Here is a 17,498-nt window from a genome sequence, read left to right as displayed (position 1 = left end):
TGAGAGATGCTATTTAGAAACTTTCACAAGTCATGGGCACTGTTAGTAAGAAGAATGTAAGACTAGTGAGATCTTTAAAACATCAATTAAAGACCTAACAAAGTAAAGAGATAAACAACTATGTGGTCTTAAAGAAGAAAATCCTTGGGTCTCAGGAGATATCTCAGAGGTCATGGGCACATGTATTGCATGCACACATAAATATATATACACACATATATATATACATTTATGTGTATGTTTATATACATATGTTTATATTTCAAGTGCAGTGAACATAGCAATGACTAAGTTAGATATATACATTTCTAATTATCTACCATGGAAGTATATAAGGGAAGAATTATGAGTTTCTTCTTAGAAGTCATATCTTTAGTTCAAACTTGATTTATTTGATAGTGGTCAGCAAGTAAAGAGAAGAGAAGATTATTAAGCCAATTGAAGAGCATAAGTCAGAGAAGAGAAATAAGTAATTCATTATAGGTAACTTGGCAAACTGAATCTGGGGATTGGCAGTGTCAAAAAAACACAGTAGTTCCATTTATGGTTTAAATTACTCCATACATTATGAGGAATATTGATACCTTCTAAGAATAAGAGTGATGTGATCAAGTTACCTGTAAAAGACAACTCTATAAATAGTACTTTAGGTGGATGACAGTCATAGAACATAGTCTTAAGGCAAGGAAACCACTGAAGAAACTTTGGCAATAACTCAAGGAGAGAAAGATGATGTCTAAAATTTATGTAATAACATGAGAATAACTTGAGATCTTTCTAGAATTTGATAATCACTAAATTGTGGAGCTGAGGAAAAAGAGTAGCTTTGGGACCAGAAAGATGGTAATAGGAGTTAGTCTAAAGTAAACAAGGACAAGAATGAAACTAGATTTAATTTTCACTATGCCTAACAGTACTGGGGGAAAGGTCAACTGAAGAAATCAAATTTACTATAAAGCTAGTTTTATTGATCAACGGGTGATAAAATAGAAGACTGTAAAGAAATAAAGGAGAATCAGAAGACTATGAAGGAATGAAGGAAAACAGGCTGAGGCATAACCAGTTATACACATGACCCTAAAACCCAGAGAATCACTGAGTCACAGTCCATGGAAATCATTACCTTCTCTCATCTCGGGTTAACCACTACTAATCCCTCTTTTAAATTCATGATAATCACTAAAATATGTGGAGTCATTAACAGCCCACAAAACACTTTCACACTGCTTATTTTATTTGAATCTTGTCCCTTTTACTGCTCTTTCCTTATATTCCATTAGACAAGCAGGAAAATGAGGTCAAGAGGCTAAGGGATTTTCCTTGGCATAGGACTAACAAATGGGGAAATGAGGGCACAAATCTGGTTCTCTGGTTTTTAATTCTTCTTAATCTGAGATTGTATTTCATACTTGTTTCTCTCCTAGTAGAATAATTTGGAAGAAATGTCTTGTATACCACTAGGTATGCCTGTCACAATGTATAGTTTTATATGTCTACCATATACACTCAAGAGCATTCATTTCACAAATTAAAGCAGTCGTGTCTTCGGTTTAAAACTACACTTCTAAAGCCTTGCTATTCAAACCTGTTTTTCCTTGAACACTTATCTAAGTTGCTCCTCTGTTTCTTTGCTTGCCTGTTTCCATTCTGGGTAGGTCTGTGTTCACTCTTGAATACGTACTTCTGTCTTTCTCTCTCCTCACATCCTTCTAAATAAGTTTTAATACAAACTATTTTGTTTCATAATAAATAAATAAAGATAATGTACTCCTAGAGCCAATTCCTCCCAAATTTATTGTAAATCAAATAGTTTCCCAGTTCAAAGGACTCGTAGTATGAGCCTGAATAGTTGTTTCTTTTTGTGCAAATAATATTGTTCATCATTTTATTGCAGAATGTGATATGAATTTAGATCATTTGGCCTCATCTCCTTTCCAGCATTTGCTCATGTTTCTGGAAAGGCAAGGACAATGTGAATTAATAGTTAAACAAATCTCTCATTTTCTTAGAAAAGTGATTGTCAGTGGTGATACCTTTCCTGACTCATTCTTGACCACATTCACTACATATTTTCTTTTCTTTTTTTCTCTCTATAATTTTCTTAGGAAACTTTTGTACATCCTCCATTGATATAATTGGAATTCTAGAGTGTAACTGTCTATTAATGTCTTCCCTACGATATTGTGGGCTTGCGACATAGATCATATCATTTTATAGCTATGTCCCCAGTGTTGAGATGCAAACAAACAAATACACATCATCCAGTAATTATTGCTATGGAAACCTATGCATGTGATGAAATCAATACTTATTCATTGAATGATTGAATGAGTAAATTCGAGATAAATTTCATTCAGTAGTGTCAGAACAGGGAAACTTAGAAAGGATTTCTTCCTTCCTCTACTTTCAGATGAGAGAAATGGGGCTAAAACCACAAAAGTATCGTAAGGTCCCACACATCCAGCCAGTGACTCCTGAATCTTTTACTTTCTTAAGCAGCAATTGAAAACAGGCAGATGAAAATAAAAGGGAAATGTGTGTATTAAAAAATGTCTCATATTGAGGCTGACACCCAAGGACAGTAGATACAAGGGCCAGGAGGATTGCCCCATAGCTGGAAGCCTGCTTCATGAGTGGAGGGGAGAAGGCAGATCGAATAGAGAAGGGATCACTAAGAAAATGAGGCTGGAGGAATCAGTCGGGATGGGAGATGTGTGCTGAAAGTAGATAATGGACCAAACATGATGACCTCTCAGTGTCTGTGTTGCAAGCCAAAATGCCCAAAATTAGAGAAAGATTATGGGGAATATTGTCTGCCACGGAGGCAGGGGGAGGGTGGGAAAGGGGTGATATACCGGGGATATTGGTGATGGGGAATGTGCACTGGTGGAGGGATGGGTGTTTGATCATTGTGTGATTGTAACCCAAACATGAAAGCTTGTACTATCTCACAGTGATTCAATAAAATTAAAAAAAAGAAAAATACGTTAGTAGAATATGTTATTAGTTATCTTAGGGTATGAAATTAAATCAAATGGTAATGTTAAATAGGTACTTTTTGTATCAAAATCTCATATTGAGGTGGGTGAGAATGACTCAAGGACAGTTTGTGCTAAACATGTATAAACACTGAGTTTCACTGCAAAATAAAAAAATTAAGAAACATGTATACAATGTAGCCCCTAGCAGGACATACAGAGCTGGGTGATACAGAGCTGGGATAACTTGGAGTGTGTATACCTGCATGCTGAAACTGCAGACGTTAATTTCTAGCACATTCCCCTACCCAGTCACCACCCCCCACCATAGTACACACATACCTCTTGGTGTATCCCTGGTGACCCCACAGGCAGTGTCATGCCTGAGTTACACTGCTTCACAGGCTAAGCATCAAACAAACCTTTAAATTTGCATCACTGGGCCTATTATTTCAGGAAGTGACCATTGTATCCCCAAGCAGTTTGGGGAAGCATCACCCCAAAACTGAATCGAGTCGAGGCGAAGGCATACAGAAATCTGTTGCTTCAGGTTGATGCAGATATTGGCTGATAGAGAGGATTAGGACTTTCAAAATTTCTCAGGGACATTTTAACCAAACACCTCAGTGCTGTGTTCCAACACAGAATTAGGAGCTGTGCTTAAATACTACACATGCCAGCAGGGCCAGCAGCAAGTCCAGAGAGTTTTTCCAGGCTCTTCCTAAAAGTTCTTGAGATCAGATCGCCTAGAATAAGAAAACATGATAGCAATAGCCCCCATGCCTGCGTCCTTAGTCCAGGTAAAGCATCTTTGCTACTAACTCAACCTTACCATGAACTCCATGGTAAATGTTGTTATCCATATTGAATAGATGAAGGAACTAAAATTCAAATTTCCTTGGACCACATAGTAGGTGCATTTAAAACATTTCTTATTAAAAGCCCACATTTTAAACTAGTGCTTTTCACTTGCTGATCCATGAACTGGAACGGATGTAGATAGAAAAATGTTGTAAAGGACTGTTGAAGCACACTAATGATGCTGAAGACTAGTATAAACATTTATGGCTGACAGAATGTGGTCCCTAGTGTAGGCTGTTCTGTGGGTTGAAAATACCCTTATTTATTTATTTATTTATTTTAAAATTTTTTAAAGAATCACCATGAGGTACAGTTACAGACTTACAAATGTTTGTGTTTATGTTTCAGTCATACAATGATCAAATGCCCATCCCTCCACCAGTGCCCATTCTCCACCACCAATGTTCCCAGTATCCCTCCCACCATCTTTACCCCTCCTATTTGAGTCATTGATACTTTAAGTTTCTGGGAAAATTGGCAGGAAATTAGAACACAAAAATTTGTTGAAATTGAGAAATTTTGTTGAGACTAGGAAATGAAAGAAAAGTGAATAAAAATAATCCACCAACTACATATATGTCTATTATAATAAACATTTACAAACTTTTTTAGTATAAACTTATAATGAAACCCTGTGCAGCATCTGAAAAAAGGTTATTGTCAACTAAATTCCATTTCAACTTCACAGCAACATGGTAAAACTAGATTCTATTTGTATTTTTATTTGCAGATGTAAAAATAGTACTAAAGGTAGAGAAAGTATTAAGTAAATGTTGCGTGAGCCCAATTTATAAGTGTCATACTCCAATGTACATCAATACATTCAAATTCATAATGATTTATTCAAAACCATTCTAATTTGGCATATTTGCAAATGGCTTACAAGCTTAACATGGGATAAAATCCAACTAATGATTGCTATAATAAACTTTGTTTTCTATATATTGGAAAAGAGCATTTTGCCATGTCATTGTGCTTTAAATTAAATAATAAAATATACATAGACAATAAATATATAAATTGTACTTCATACAAATTTAAGTAACCAAGTTCCTTACAATAATAATCTATTTTGTTCTGAATAATGACATAAATAATGATGCAATTAAGGAAAGTCTTGGTAGTTGTTATATATATTTCATAAGAAACAGTTTTTAATGCTAACCTATTTCAAATTCACATATACATTTCTTTTTGGATTTCATTTGGATTTTCCTCATAATCAAAAATAGAATACCTCAGGAACTCAGACAAAGCTTACCTTAATTTTTATTAAAAACTATTTTAGCGTCCCAGCGCCCCGGCTTTCCCGTCCGCCCAGCTCCCTCCAACCCGGCCTTTTCCCAGGTAATCAGGAGACTCCCAGCCACGCCTCCCGAGTGCGCCCCTGGTTCCCACGCGGCCGCCGGGACTTGGGACCCTTGCCGCCGCCACTTCCCGCGTCCCACCGCCCCGGCTTTCTTGGGACCATTGTCCCAGGAGCCCCTGCTAGGAAGAAACGGGGGCGTGGCCTGAAAGGGGCGTGGTCTAAAACGGGGCGTGGCCTCCTGCCAGAGCGGCCGCCGCTAACGCGGCCGCAGTTATTATTTCCTGCCTTAGCACATTAGGTATGGTCTTCTTGCTTTGAAAATCGGTTTAACACATCTCATACACTTATGCGACCTAGCCTATTAGCTCTAAGTTTAGAAAAATTATCAGTGAATAAGAGAAGCTTAGCAAAGCTTTTGTAAAGACAACTTAGCCTTAAGTCTTCATTAAAGCCCCAACATCAATCACAAAGAAAAGGCTGAGTGTAAGGAAGACTTCTAGAATAGGAATAAAGCTGCCATCAGAAATAGCACAAACAGAGCCCCTCCTTCTCTCAGCAAGAGGTAGGAGGAATAAACACCTACAAAGTTCGAATCCTATACTTCCATAATAATATGAAGAAGCAGCGAAAATCCCCTCCACGAAGAGAGGGAGAAGAAAAGATACTAGAAACCTCAAAAGAGGCTCCCAACATCTACGACCTCTCAGATAAACAATTCAGAGAGGAAATCTGGAGGAGAGTCGACCTACTCCAAGCAAATATAAAACAGACATCCAATAAATTAAGGGAGGAGATGAATGAAGCGCTGGAACGGTCTACCAAGAAAATACAGGAAGAAATGAGAGCAGAAATGAGAGCAGAAATTTCAAACCTTCGAACGGAAGTCTCACAAATAAAGGAATCGGTAGATGAAATAAAAATCTCACTAGAAGCCCTCAACAGTAGAATGACTACAGCCGAAGACAGAATCAGTGATCTGGAAGATGAGCTGCAGAAAGCTTATAGACAACAACAAATCATGGCCAAAGACCTCAAAATGGCTATAGAGCGAATCAGAGCCCTGGGGGATGACTTCAAGAGGAACAACATAAGAATCATTGGAGTACCAGAACCGCAGGGAAGCAACCCCAATGAAAAAAACACAGTCAAAGATATCATTGCTAAGAAATTCCCAGAGCTGGACAAGGCAGGCATCCAGATACAAGGAGTCCGAAGAGTACCAGCAAAAAGAGACCCGAATAAAAAGACCACAAGGCATATCATAGTCAGAATGGCGGATACCATGGATAGAGACACAATTTTGCAAGCAGCAAGGTCAAAGAAGGAAATCACATACAAAGGAGCACCCCTCAGATTTACGGCCGATCTGTCAGAAGAAACCCTCCGAGCCCGAAGACAATGGTGGGACATAGTGAAAAAACTCAACGAAATGAATGCCTCACCAAGAATACTTTATCCGGCTAAACTCTCACTCAAACTCGAAGGAACCATACACTACTTCTCGGATAAACAACAGCTCAGGTCCTTCATAGACTCAAAACCAATCTTGAAAGAAGGTCTAAAGGGGCTACTGTAAGACAAGGAGGAGCCCCATAAGAATAACAAATCCCACAGAAAGATGACACAAAACCACATCACAATAATCTCTCTCAATGTCAATGGCCTAAATGCACCTATCAAGAGACACAGAGTGGCTAAATGGATCCGGAAATTAAACCCAACATTCTGTTGCCTGCAAGAAACACACCTGAACAAACAGAGTAAACATAGACTCAAAGTCAAAGGATGGAAAACAATCCTCCAAGCAAACAACCCCCTTAAAAAAGCTGGAGTGGCCATCCTGGTATCCGACAACATAGATTTTAGGATGAAAAAGATCAAAAGGGACAGCAAAGGTCATTTTCTGTTTATCAAGGGATATGTACAACAGGAAGAAATCACACTCTTAAACGTATATGCTCCTAACGAACGACCGGCTAAATATTTAAAACAACTCCTAACAGACTTCAAAGAGGACATCACTAACAGCACAATTATAGTTGGAGACTTCAATACGGCCTTATCGCCTCTAGATAGATCCACAAGAACAAAACTCAACAAGGAAACACTGACTCTGAAAGAAGAAATAGAAGAGAGAGGCCTAATAGACCTATACAGGGCCTTACACCCCAAAAAGAAAGAATACACATTCTTTTCCAGTGCACACGGAACATTTTCTAAAATAGACCATGTACTGGGCCCCAGAACATACCTCAATAGAATCGGAAAAATAGAAATTGTATCAACCATTTTTTCAGACCACGATGCGCTGAAGATAGAAGCTAACCACTCACAAACACGGAAAATCAAATCAAACACCTGGAAACTAAACAATTCAATGTTGGCCAATGAGTGGGTCAGGAAGGAAATCAAGGAAGAAATCAAAAGATACTTAGAAACTAACGAGAATGAAGACACGAGCTACCAAAACCTATGGGACGCAGCTAAAGCCGTGTTAAGGGGAAAATTTATAGCTCTCCAAGCATTCCTCAGGAAGGAAGAAAGGACCCACATAGATAGCTTGACTTCACGACTCAAGACCCTAGAAAAGGACCAGAAAAAGGACTCCAAACCAGACCGAAGGAAAGAAATAATAAAAATTAGAGCAGAAATTAATGACATCGAAACCAAAAAAAAATCCGAAAGATCAATGAAACAAAGAGTTGGTTCTTTGAGAAAATAAATAAGATTGATAAACCGCTAGCAAGACTCACAAAGAAAGAAAGAGAGAAAACTCTAATAAATCGAATCAGAAATGAAAAGGGGGACATCATAACAGAAACCAGTGAGATTCAAAAGATCATTAGAGACTACTTTGAAGGTCTTTACGCCACAAAAAAGGAGAACCTAAAAGAAATGGATGGATTCCTTGATTCCTACAATCTCCCAACACTGAAGAAAGAAGACCTGGAATACCTGAATAGACCCATCAATGTTAAGGAAATTGAAACTGTAATCAAAAACCTCCCCAAAAACAAAAGCCCAGGCCCAGATGGTTTCACTGGCGAATTCTTCCAAACATTTAAAGAAGACCTATTGCCTGTTTTCCTCAAACTTTTCCAGGAAATTGAAAAAACAGGAACTCTCCCAAACAGTTTCTATGAAGCACATATCTCCCTAATACCAAAAGCAAACAAAGACACCACTAAGAAAGAAAATTACAGACCAATTTCCCTGATGAACACCAATGCGAAGATCCTCAACAAAATACTAGCAAATAGGATCCAACAACTCATCAAAAAGATCATACATCACGACCAAGTGGGATTCATCCCAGGGATGCAAGGATGGTTTAACATTCGGAAATCAATCAACATAATCCAGCATATCAACAAAAGTAAAGACAAAAACCATATGATCATATCAATAGATGCAGAGAAAGCATTTGACAAGATCCAACATCCTTTCATGATGAAAACCCTCGCCAAAATGGGGTTTGGAGGAACTTTCCTCAAGATAGTCGAAGCCATCTATCACAAGCCTACGGCAAGCATAATCCTCAACGGGGAAAAACTAAGGGCCTTTCCTCTGAGATCGGGCACAAGACAAGGATGCCCACTCTCACAACTCCTCTTCAATATAGTACTGGAAGTACTTGCGATAGCTGTTAGAAAAGAAAAAGAGATTAAGGGCATCCAGATAGGAAGGGAAGAAATCAAACTCTCACTATTTGCAGACGACATGATACTATATCTAGAGAAGCCTAAAACCTCTACTAAGAAACTCTTAGAAACAATAGACTTATACAGTAAAGTTGCAGGCTACAAAATCAATACCCAAAAATCCATGGCCTTCATATATGCAAACAATGAGGCAGAGGAAAGGGACATGAAAAAAGCAATCCCATTCACAATCGTGCCCCAGAAAATCAAGTACCTCGGAATCAGCTTAACCAAGGAAGTAAAAGACCTTTACAAAGAAAACTACAAAACGCTACTCCATGAAATCAAAGAGGACATGATGAAATGGAAACATATACCCTGCTCGTGGATAGGGAGAATCAATGTTGTCAAAATGGCAATGCTCCCTAAAGCATTATACAGATTCAATGCGATCCCTATAAGTATACCCATGACATTTTTCAAAGAAATGGATCAAGCAATCCTAAAATTCATATGGAATAACAAACGTCCAAGGATAGCTAAAACAATTCTTGGGAAAAAGATGATGGGAGGCATCACCCTCCCCAACCTCAATCTTTACTACAAAGCGGTAACAATTAAAACAGCATGGTACTGGAACAAAGGCAGAGCCGTAGACCAATGGAACAGGGTGGAATATCCCTACACACAACCCCAAATGTATGATCATCTAATCTTTGATAAGGGAGCAAGAGATGTGAAGTGGAGCAAGGAAAGCCTCTTTAACAAATGGTGTTGGCACAACTGGACAACCACATGCAAAAAAATGGGTTTAGACCTTGACCTGACACCATGCACAAAAGTCAGATCAAAGTGGATTAAAGACCTCAACATCAGACCACAAACCATAAGGTACATTGAAGACAAGGTCGGCGAAACCCTCCACGATATTGAAGATAAAGGTATCTTCAAAGGTGACACGGAACTAAGCAATCTAGTAAAAACAGAGATCAACAAATGGGACTACATTAAACTAAAAAGCTTCTGCACCGCAAGAGATACAGTGACCAGAATCCAAAGACTATCCACAGAATGGGAAAGGATATTTACACAATACCCATCAGATAAGGGGTTGATATCAATGGTATATAAAGCACTGGTTGAACTCTACAAGAAGAAAACATCCAACCCCATCAAAAAATGGGGCGAAGAAATGAACAGAAACTTTACCAAGGAAGAAATACGAATGGCCAAAAGGCACATGAAAAAGTGCTCTGCATCACTAATCATCAGAGAGATGCAGATCAAAACAACCATGAGATACCACCTCACACCACAGAGACTAGCACACATCCAAAAGAACAAAAGCAACCGCTGTTGGAGAGGATGTGGGGAGAAAGGGACCCTTCTACACTGCTGGTGGGAATGCCGGCTAGTTCAGCCCTTTTGGAAAACAGTATGGACGATTCTCAGAAAACTAGAGGTTGAGCTCCCATTTGACCCAGCAATACCACTGCTGGGAATATATCCCAGAGAATCAAAAAAGTACAATCGAAACAACATCTGCACATGTATGTTCATCGCAGCACTGTTTACAATAGCCAGAATCTGGAAAAAACCCGAATGCCCCAAAACGGATGACTGGTTGAGGAAAATTTGGTACATCTATACAATGGAATACTATGCAGCTGTTAGAAAAAAGGAAGTCAAGAATTTTGTAGTTAAGTGGATGGGCATGAAAAGTTTCATGCTGAGTGAAATGAGTCAGAAAGAGAGAGACAGACATAGAAAGACTGCACTCATCTATGGTATATAGAATATCAGAGTGGGAGACTAATACCCAAGAACCGTAGAAATAAGTACCAGGAGGTTGACCCCATGGCTTCGAGGCTGGCCTCATGTTCCGGGGAAAGGGCAACTCAGAGAAGCGATCACCAACTACATTGTAGTTGAAGGCCATGTGGGGGAAGGGAGTTGCGGGCTGAATGAGGGCTAGAGACTGAGCACAGCGGCCACTCAACACCTTTATTGCAAACCACAACAGCTAATTAGAGAGAGAGAACAGAAGGGAATGCCCTGCCACAGTGGCAGGGTGGGGTGGGGCGGAGATGGGAGTGGGGAGGGTGGGAGGGACGCCGGGTTTACGGGTGGTGGAGAATGGGCACTGGTGAAGGGATGGGTTCCCGAACTTTGTATGAGGGAAGTATAAGCACAAAAGTGTATAAATCTGTAACTGTGCCCTCACAGTGATTCTCTAATTAAAAATAAATAAATTATATAAAAAAAAAAGTTTACCAGAAAACAAAAGTCCTGGCCCAGATGGATTCAGTAGTGAATTCTTTCAGACCTTTAAAGTGGACCTACTCCCAATCCTGCTCAAGCTTTTCCAAGAAATTAAAGAAACAGAAACACTTCTTTTTTTTTTTTTTAATTTTTATTAAATCACCATGTGGAAAGTTACAAAGTTCTCAGGTTTATATGTCAGTTATACAATATTCAAACACCCATCCCTTCACCAGTGCCCAAATTCCACCACCAGAAACCCCAGTTTACCCCCCGCCCCCACCCCCTACCCCCTACTGTATAACTAATGAATTTCACTTCATTTTTTCTTTACCTTGATTACATTCCATAATTCAACACAAAACTCACTATAGTTGACATAACTCTCTCTCTCTTTTTTTTCTCTTTTTCCTTTTCCATTTTTTTTTTTTAATTTTTCCCCCTCATCCCCCTTCCTGTGCCTCATAGTATGGTGTACTCCACGCCACGTTGGCCAGCGTGGGGCTTTTGCTTAGCTCATAGTCCAGAGGTGGCTGTTACATTAAGAACCTTCAATATTTCAACAAAAACTTACTGTTATTATTTGGAGTTTCCCCCCCAAGTCTGACCTGTTCAAATGGAACCCTTTCACATTGATGACAATTATAAATGTTAAGTCGCGCGGACGCTGCTGCGTCCGCGCGGTTTTGGATTTCTGTATAAAGTCCTGGGAAAATTCTGCCAGAAACCAATTCCTAAAGCTGTCTCTGGTTCCCGCTTGTTCCACATCCACCGGCTCTGCAGGGGCATGGGTGCCCGGGCCGAAAACCCGGCCGGCCGGAGCCGAGCACGGGCCCGACTAGGGCTGGCTCTGTATCCTGCGGCTGTTTCAAGTTCAAAGCACACATTTGCCCCACGCCGGCTAACGGAGGAAAGAACCTTCCTTCTTGGTCTCTCTCCCCTCCGGGAGAAGGCGTGGTGTCCGACATTTTGTGGGTCCGTTGAGAAGGTACGAACTTGGTGGCGTGGAAAAAAAAAAAATGTGTGCTTTGAACTTGAAACAGCCGCAGGATACAGAGCCAGCCCTAGTCGGCCCGTGCTCGGCTCCGGCCGGCCGGGTTTTCGGCCCGGGCGCCCATGCCCCTGCAGAGCCGGTGGATGTGGAACAAGCGGGAACCAGAGACAGCTTTAGGAATTGGGGTTCCAGCAAGTGCCTGCACCCATGTATGGAGACTGTGAATTAAGCCTTTGCCCCACGCCGGCTAACGGAGGAAAGAACCTTCCTTCTTGGTCTCTCTCCCCTCCGGGAGAAGGCGTGGTGTCCGACATTTTGTGGGTCCGTTGAGAAGGTACGAACTTGGTGGCGCGGAAAAAAAAGAAACAGAAACACTTCTAAACAGGTTTTTTTTTTGGAGGGGTCACACCCGGTGATGCACAGGGGTTAGTTCTGGCTCATGCACTCGGAATTACTCCTGGCGGTGCTCAGGGGACCATATGGGATGCTGGGAATCGAACCCAGGTCGGCCGCATGCAAGGCAAGCGCCCTACCCGCTGTGCTATCTCTCCAGCCCCTCCAAAAAAAACAAAAAACAAACAAACAAAAAAAACAAAAAAAACTATTTTAAAGACAGTTATGTGTATATATATACTTATTGCCCATTTTCTTTTTTATCCATATTATATTAATTTCTCTTACATCCAAATTCTCAAGAGAAGCAAAATCTCAGGTCATTGAAAGATTAAGTCTTGCAGAACATCATATTGAATGTTGTAATAATCAAAGATGATTGATTAATAAACAGACTCATTGGTATATAGTGAGTGGTCCATCTCTGGGAGGATTCAAACAAGGCAAGCATGACTTAGACATAGATAAACTATCTGAGATACACTATTTCTGATCAATAAATTTGGATAAAATTTACATTAAATCTCACAATGACATTAAGAATAGAACATACTATTATTTTGTTCTGTATTTAATTAGTCCCTACCTTCATTTTTAAAAAATTTTATTGAATCACCGTGGGGTAGTTACAAGCTTTCATGTTTGGGTTATAATTTCACAATGATCAAACACCCAACTCTTAACCAGTGAACATTCCCCACCACCGATATCCCTGGTATATCACCCCTTTCCCACCCTCCCCCTGCCTCTGTGGCAGACAATATTCCCCATAATCTCTCTCTGCTTTTGGGCCTTATGGCTTGCAACACAGACATTGAGAGGTCATCATGTTTGGTCCATTATCTACTTTCGGCACACATCTCCCATCCCAACTGGTTCCTCCAGCCATCATTTTCTTAGTGATCCCTTCTCTATTCGATCTGCCTTCTCCCCTCTACTCATGAAGCAGGCTTCCAGCTATGGGGCAATCCTCCTAGCCCTTGTATCTACCGTCCTTGGGTGTCAGCTTCATGTGATGTTATTCTATACACCACAAATGAGTGCAGTCCTTCTATGTCTGTCCCTCTATTTCTGACTCATTTCACTTAGCATGATACTCTCCATGTCTATCCATTTATAAGCTAATTTCATGACGACTTCATCTCTCCTAACAGCTGCATAGTATTCAGTTGTGTAGATGTACCAATGTTTTTTTAACCAGTTATCTGTTTTAGGGCACTTAGGTTGTTTCCAGATTTTGACTATTGTGAACAGTGCTGCAATGAATATATAGGTACAGATGTCATTTCTACTGTGGTTTTTTTTTTTTTTTTTGCATCCTCGGGATATATTCCCAGAGGTGGTATTGCAGGGTCATATGGAAGCTCAATTTCTAGTTTTTGAAGGACTGTCCATATTGTTTTCCAGAAAGACTAAACCAGTCTTTATTCCCACTAACAGTAAAAGAGCATCCCTTTTTCCCCATATCCACACCTGCACTGGTTGCTTTTATTCTTTTGAATGTGTGCCAGTCTCTGTGGTGTGAGATGATATCTCTTTGTTGTTTTGATTTCCATCTCCCTAATGACTAGCGATGTGGAGCAATTTTTCATGTGCCTTTTGGCCATTTGTATTTCTTTTTGAGGAAACTTCTGTTCATTTTTTCTCCCCATTTTTTGGTGGGGTTGGAAGTTTTTGTTCTTATACAATTCTACTAGTGTCTTGTATATCCTGGATATTAATCCCTTTTCAGATGGGTGATCATCATCATCATCATCATTATTCCATTGATTGTCGAATTTCTCGAGTGGTCTCAGTAACGTCTCCATTCGTCCTAGCTGTGAGATTCTAGAAGCCTCTCTCTACTCATCCTTCCCAACAATGCCGCATTGGAGGCTCTTTCAGGTCAGAGGAATGAGACCCAGCTTGCACTGGTTTTGGCATATGAATACACCATGTATTCATGGCAGGAAACTCTCGGTAGCTTGCCAGTTTCTCCCAGAGGGAGAAGTAGGCTACAAGATATCCAGGAGCTTGTTTTTAGGTCTCTGGATGTTGGCTATTGATGGGATTCCATGGTGCCGGGGGCAGTCCCTGGGTGTGACTGCCTAGCTACTGGAAAATGGGAAATGTGGGCGCAAGAGGCCCAGTCTCCATCTGAACAGGCTTGGAGGTCTCAGCCCCGGGTCCCACACACCTTCCTGCATGAGGCTCATTTGAACGTGTGGAGAGGGTCCTTGAGCATGACTGTGGCTAGGCTCCAGAAGTCTTTAGCCACTGGGAGCTCTGCTCAGGGCAGGGAGGGAAGCTGGAGCCCATCCCCTTTAAAGGGCCCCAGGGAAGACAGCCAAGCACACGGGCAAGAGACTCTCTACATCAGATGGGTATTGGGTAAATATTCTTTCCCATTTTGTGGGCTCTTTCTGTATTTTGGCCACTGTTTTCCTTTTGAAGTGCAGAAGCTTCTTAGTTTGATGTAGTCCCATTTGGTTGTGTTTGCTTCCACTTACATGGTCAGTGCTGTTTCATCCTTAAAGATGCTTTTAGCTTCAATGTCATGGAGAGTTCTGCCTACATTTTCTCCTATGTACCTTATAGATTCATGTCTGATATTGATTATTAAGAAAAATATTAGCACTCTCTGTAGCACTATCATCCTGTTGTTTTTGCTCGAGTGGGTACCAGTAACATCTCCATTGTGAAAATTGTTGTTACTGTTTTTGACATATCGAATATGCCATGGGTAGCTTGCCAGTCACTGCTGTGCGGATGGGATACTCTGGTAGTTTGCCAGGCTCTCCGAGAGGGATGGAGGAATTAAACCTGGGTCGGCTACGTGCAAGGCAGAGCTCCTACTCGCTGTGCTATCACTCCAGTCCAATAATAATAATAAAGTGAATTAAATTCATGTTCAACAAATGAGTGCTGAGAACCAATACCTGAGACACTGAATTATAGGATAGGTGCGATATGATGGGCAAATTTGAGTGGTGAAGAGTTGGATAGTGCAGAAATGGGGAAGCAGCAAAGAATCAATTGAAGGGATAAAGTTAAAAGCACTAGGATACATTTTCAGTAGGACCAATAAAAGTTTATATCTATTGAGTTCTCTGTGGCTAGAATTCTGTGAAGTGTATTTCATATATAATTTCATCTTATTTCTACAATAACCCCATGCACTCACTACTATTATTATCATTTCTTGTTTATATAAGAAAATTGAGGTTTGTTCAGTGTCATGAACCTCTCATACGAGGTGGAGTCGAGCTTCATTTCCAGATTTGACTTTAAAATAAGCACACATGAGATTTCATGCAAAACTAGGTTCTCCTGAGCCCCCCTCAATGGACAAAGCACAGGCTGTCCGGTGAGTGAAAAAGCTGGTTTGGCTTAAGTGCATAAAATCATGGGAGTCTATAAGTTTGGAGGCAAATCCACAAGCCTTGTATTCTGTCCAGAGGTCACCCTCTGATGGTCAGCCATCATCCAAAGCAAATCTTCACTTGACCCTGGGTATTTTAGATGCATTCAATCATTATTAATTCAGGCAATGTCAGGAAATAAATAAATCAGGCAATATCACACAGATTTTATATTTCTTGTATCACTTAAAAAAATACAGCAGATCTCTCAACACCAAACCTTTTGTTGTCTAGAGCTGGGAAGCACTCTTCTGGAAAGACAGGTATGCTCTGTATTCCAGCAACTGCCACTTTCCCTCACCTCCCTGACTCAGCATTACTAGGGCCTTTCACAACGCCTGCCTGTGTTGTGTATTTGAATCATAGACTAACTGGAGAGACCAATAAAACAGAAAAATACAAAAGGTTCCAGGTGTTATATAATAATACAAAATCAATGCAAAATGAAATGTTGGTTTTTAGCTCTGGGTATTTCAAAGAATGTGATACATTTATTCTTCAAACCTATCAACTCCATCAGCTGTTGCAAGGTTCTCATGTAGTTAAGGAAACTTGTTTCACGCAAGTCACTCCTTTAACTTCAATCCTTCCTGCTCCTCTGACCTCATTTGTTGATAGTATAATTCATCTTACAACCGTACATGAATTCACTACTGAAGTCATTTCTCCCCCAAGGCTATTCTCCTATGAATCACATGTGAGTAAATTGCTTATTTTACCCCCAATGTAGAGCAAAGGTCATCATGCCTCCTTGTACAATTTCAACTCAAATGGAGTGGTTCCCTCTTTGAATTATTAAATGAGAACACAAGTGCTTTTTTTCATCTATACTCTAATGTCACCTTTGCTTGCCATTTCCATCCACTTTACAGAGACAACCATCTATCTGCAGATCCAAAGATGGCATTTGTGTTCTCAGGTGACCTGAACAACAGTTTGGGGACAGCGGGGGACAGGAGGAGGTGGAGGGACTCAAGCAGAGGCAAGGAAACAAGAACAATCCCTAGTTTAAGTCTGGTCGAAGAAGGAGGGATGTTGCAAAGAGCCACTTACTGGACGATTGCCTAGCAAAATTATTACTTTGTGTGTATATTTTTCTTTTCATTAACTCCTCAGCATTTTGTTTATTTGTTTGTTTAGTTTGGAGGCCAGGCTTGAAAATACTCAGAGATTATTCTTGGCGCTACACTTTGGAATCACTCCAGATGGTGTTCAGGGATTTTATGGGAATCTGGGAATCAAACCCAGGTCAGCCACATGCAAGGCTATCACATTTCTTGCTGTATTATCTCATGCCCCATTCCTCAGGTGTTGTTTTTTGTTTGTTTGTTTTTCTTTTATTAAACACCTAATTTCTGTCCAAATGAAATAATTCTGGATATTTACCAAGAACTTTTATGTTATACATCTCTTAAAAAGTGCATACTCTCTATTATTTAGTTTTCATTTTTATCCATAGGTTTATGTATAAAAGACAAGTGTCACTGATTGTAGGTATGTTAATGAGACATTAGCTTGTGGGCATTCATCACCTCTTTTTTCTTCTCAGAAAATCACAATTTCAGTACTTACCCTTTTACCCAACTTCTCTGCTCCCAGACCAAGATCTGTCTCATTACCCCACACTTAATTCACAGAAACCTCAGTGAAATCCAGGTT

This window comes from Sorex araneus, chromosome X (genome assembly GCF_027595985.1).
Source record: "Sorex araneus isolate mSorAra2 chromosome X, mSorAra2.pri, whole genome shotgun sequence".
Taxonomy (NCBI): Eukaryota; Metazoa; Chordata; class Mammalia; order Eulipotyphla; family Soricidae; genus Sorex; species Sorex araneus.
Note: the sequence above shows the minus strand (reverse complement) of the source record.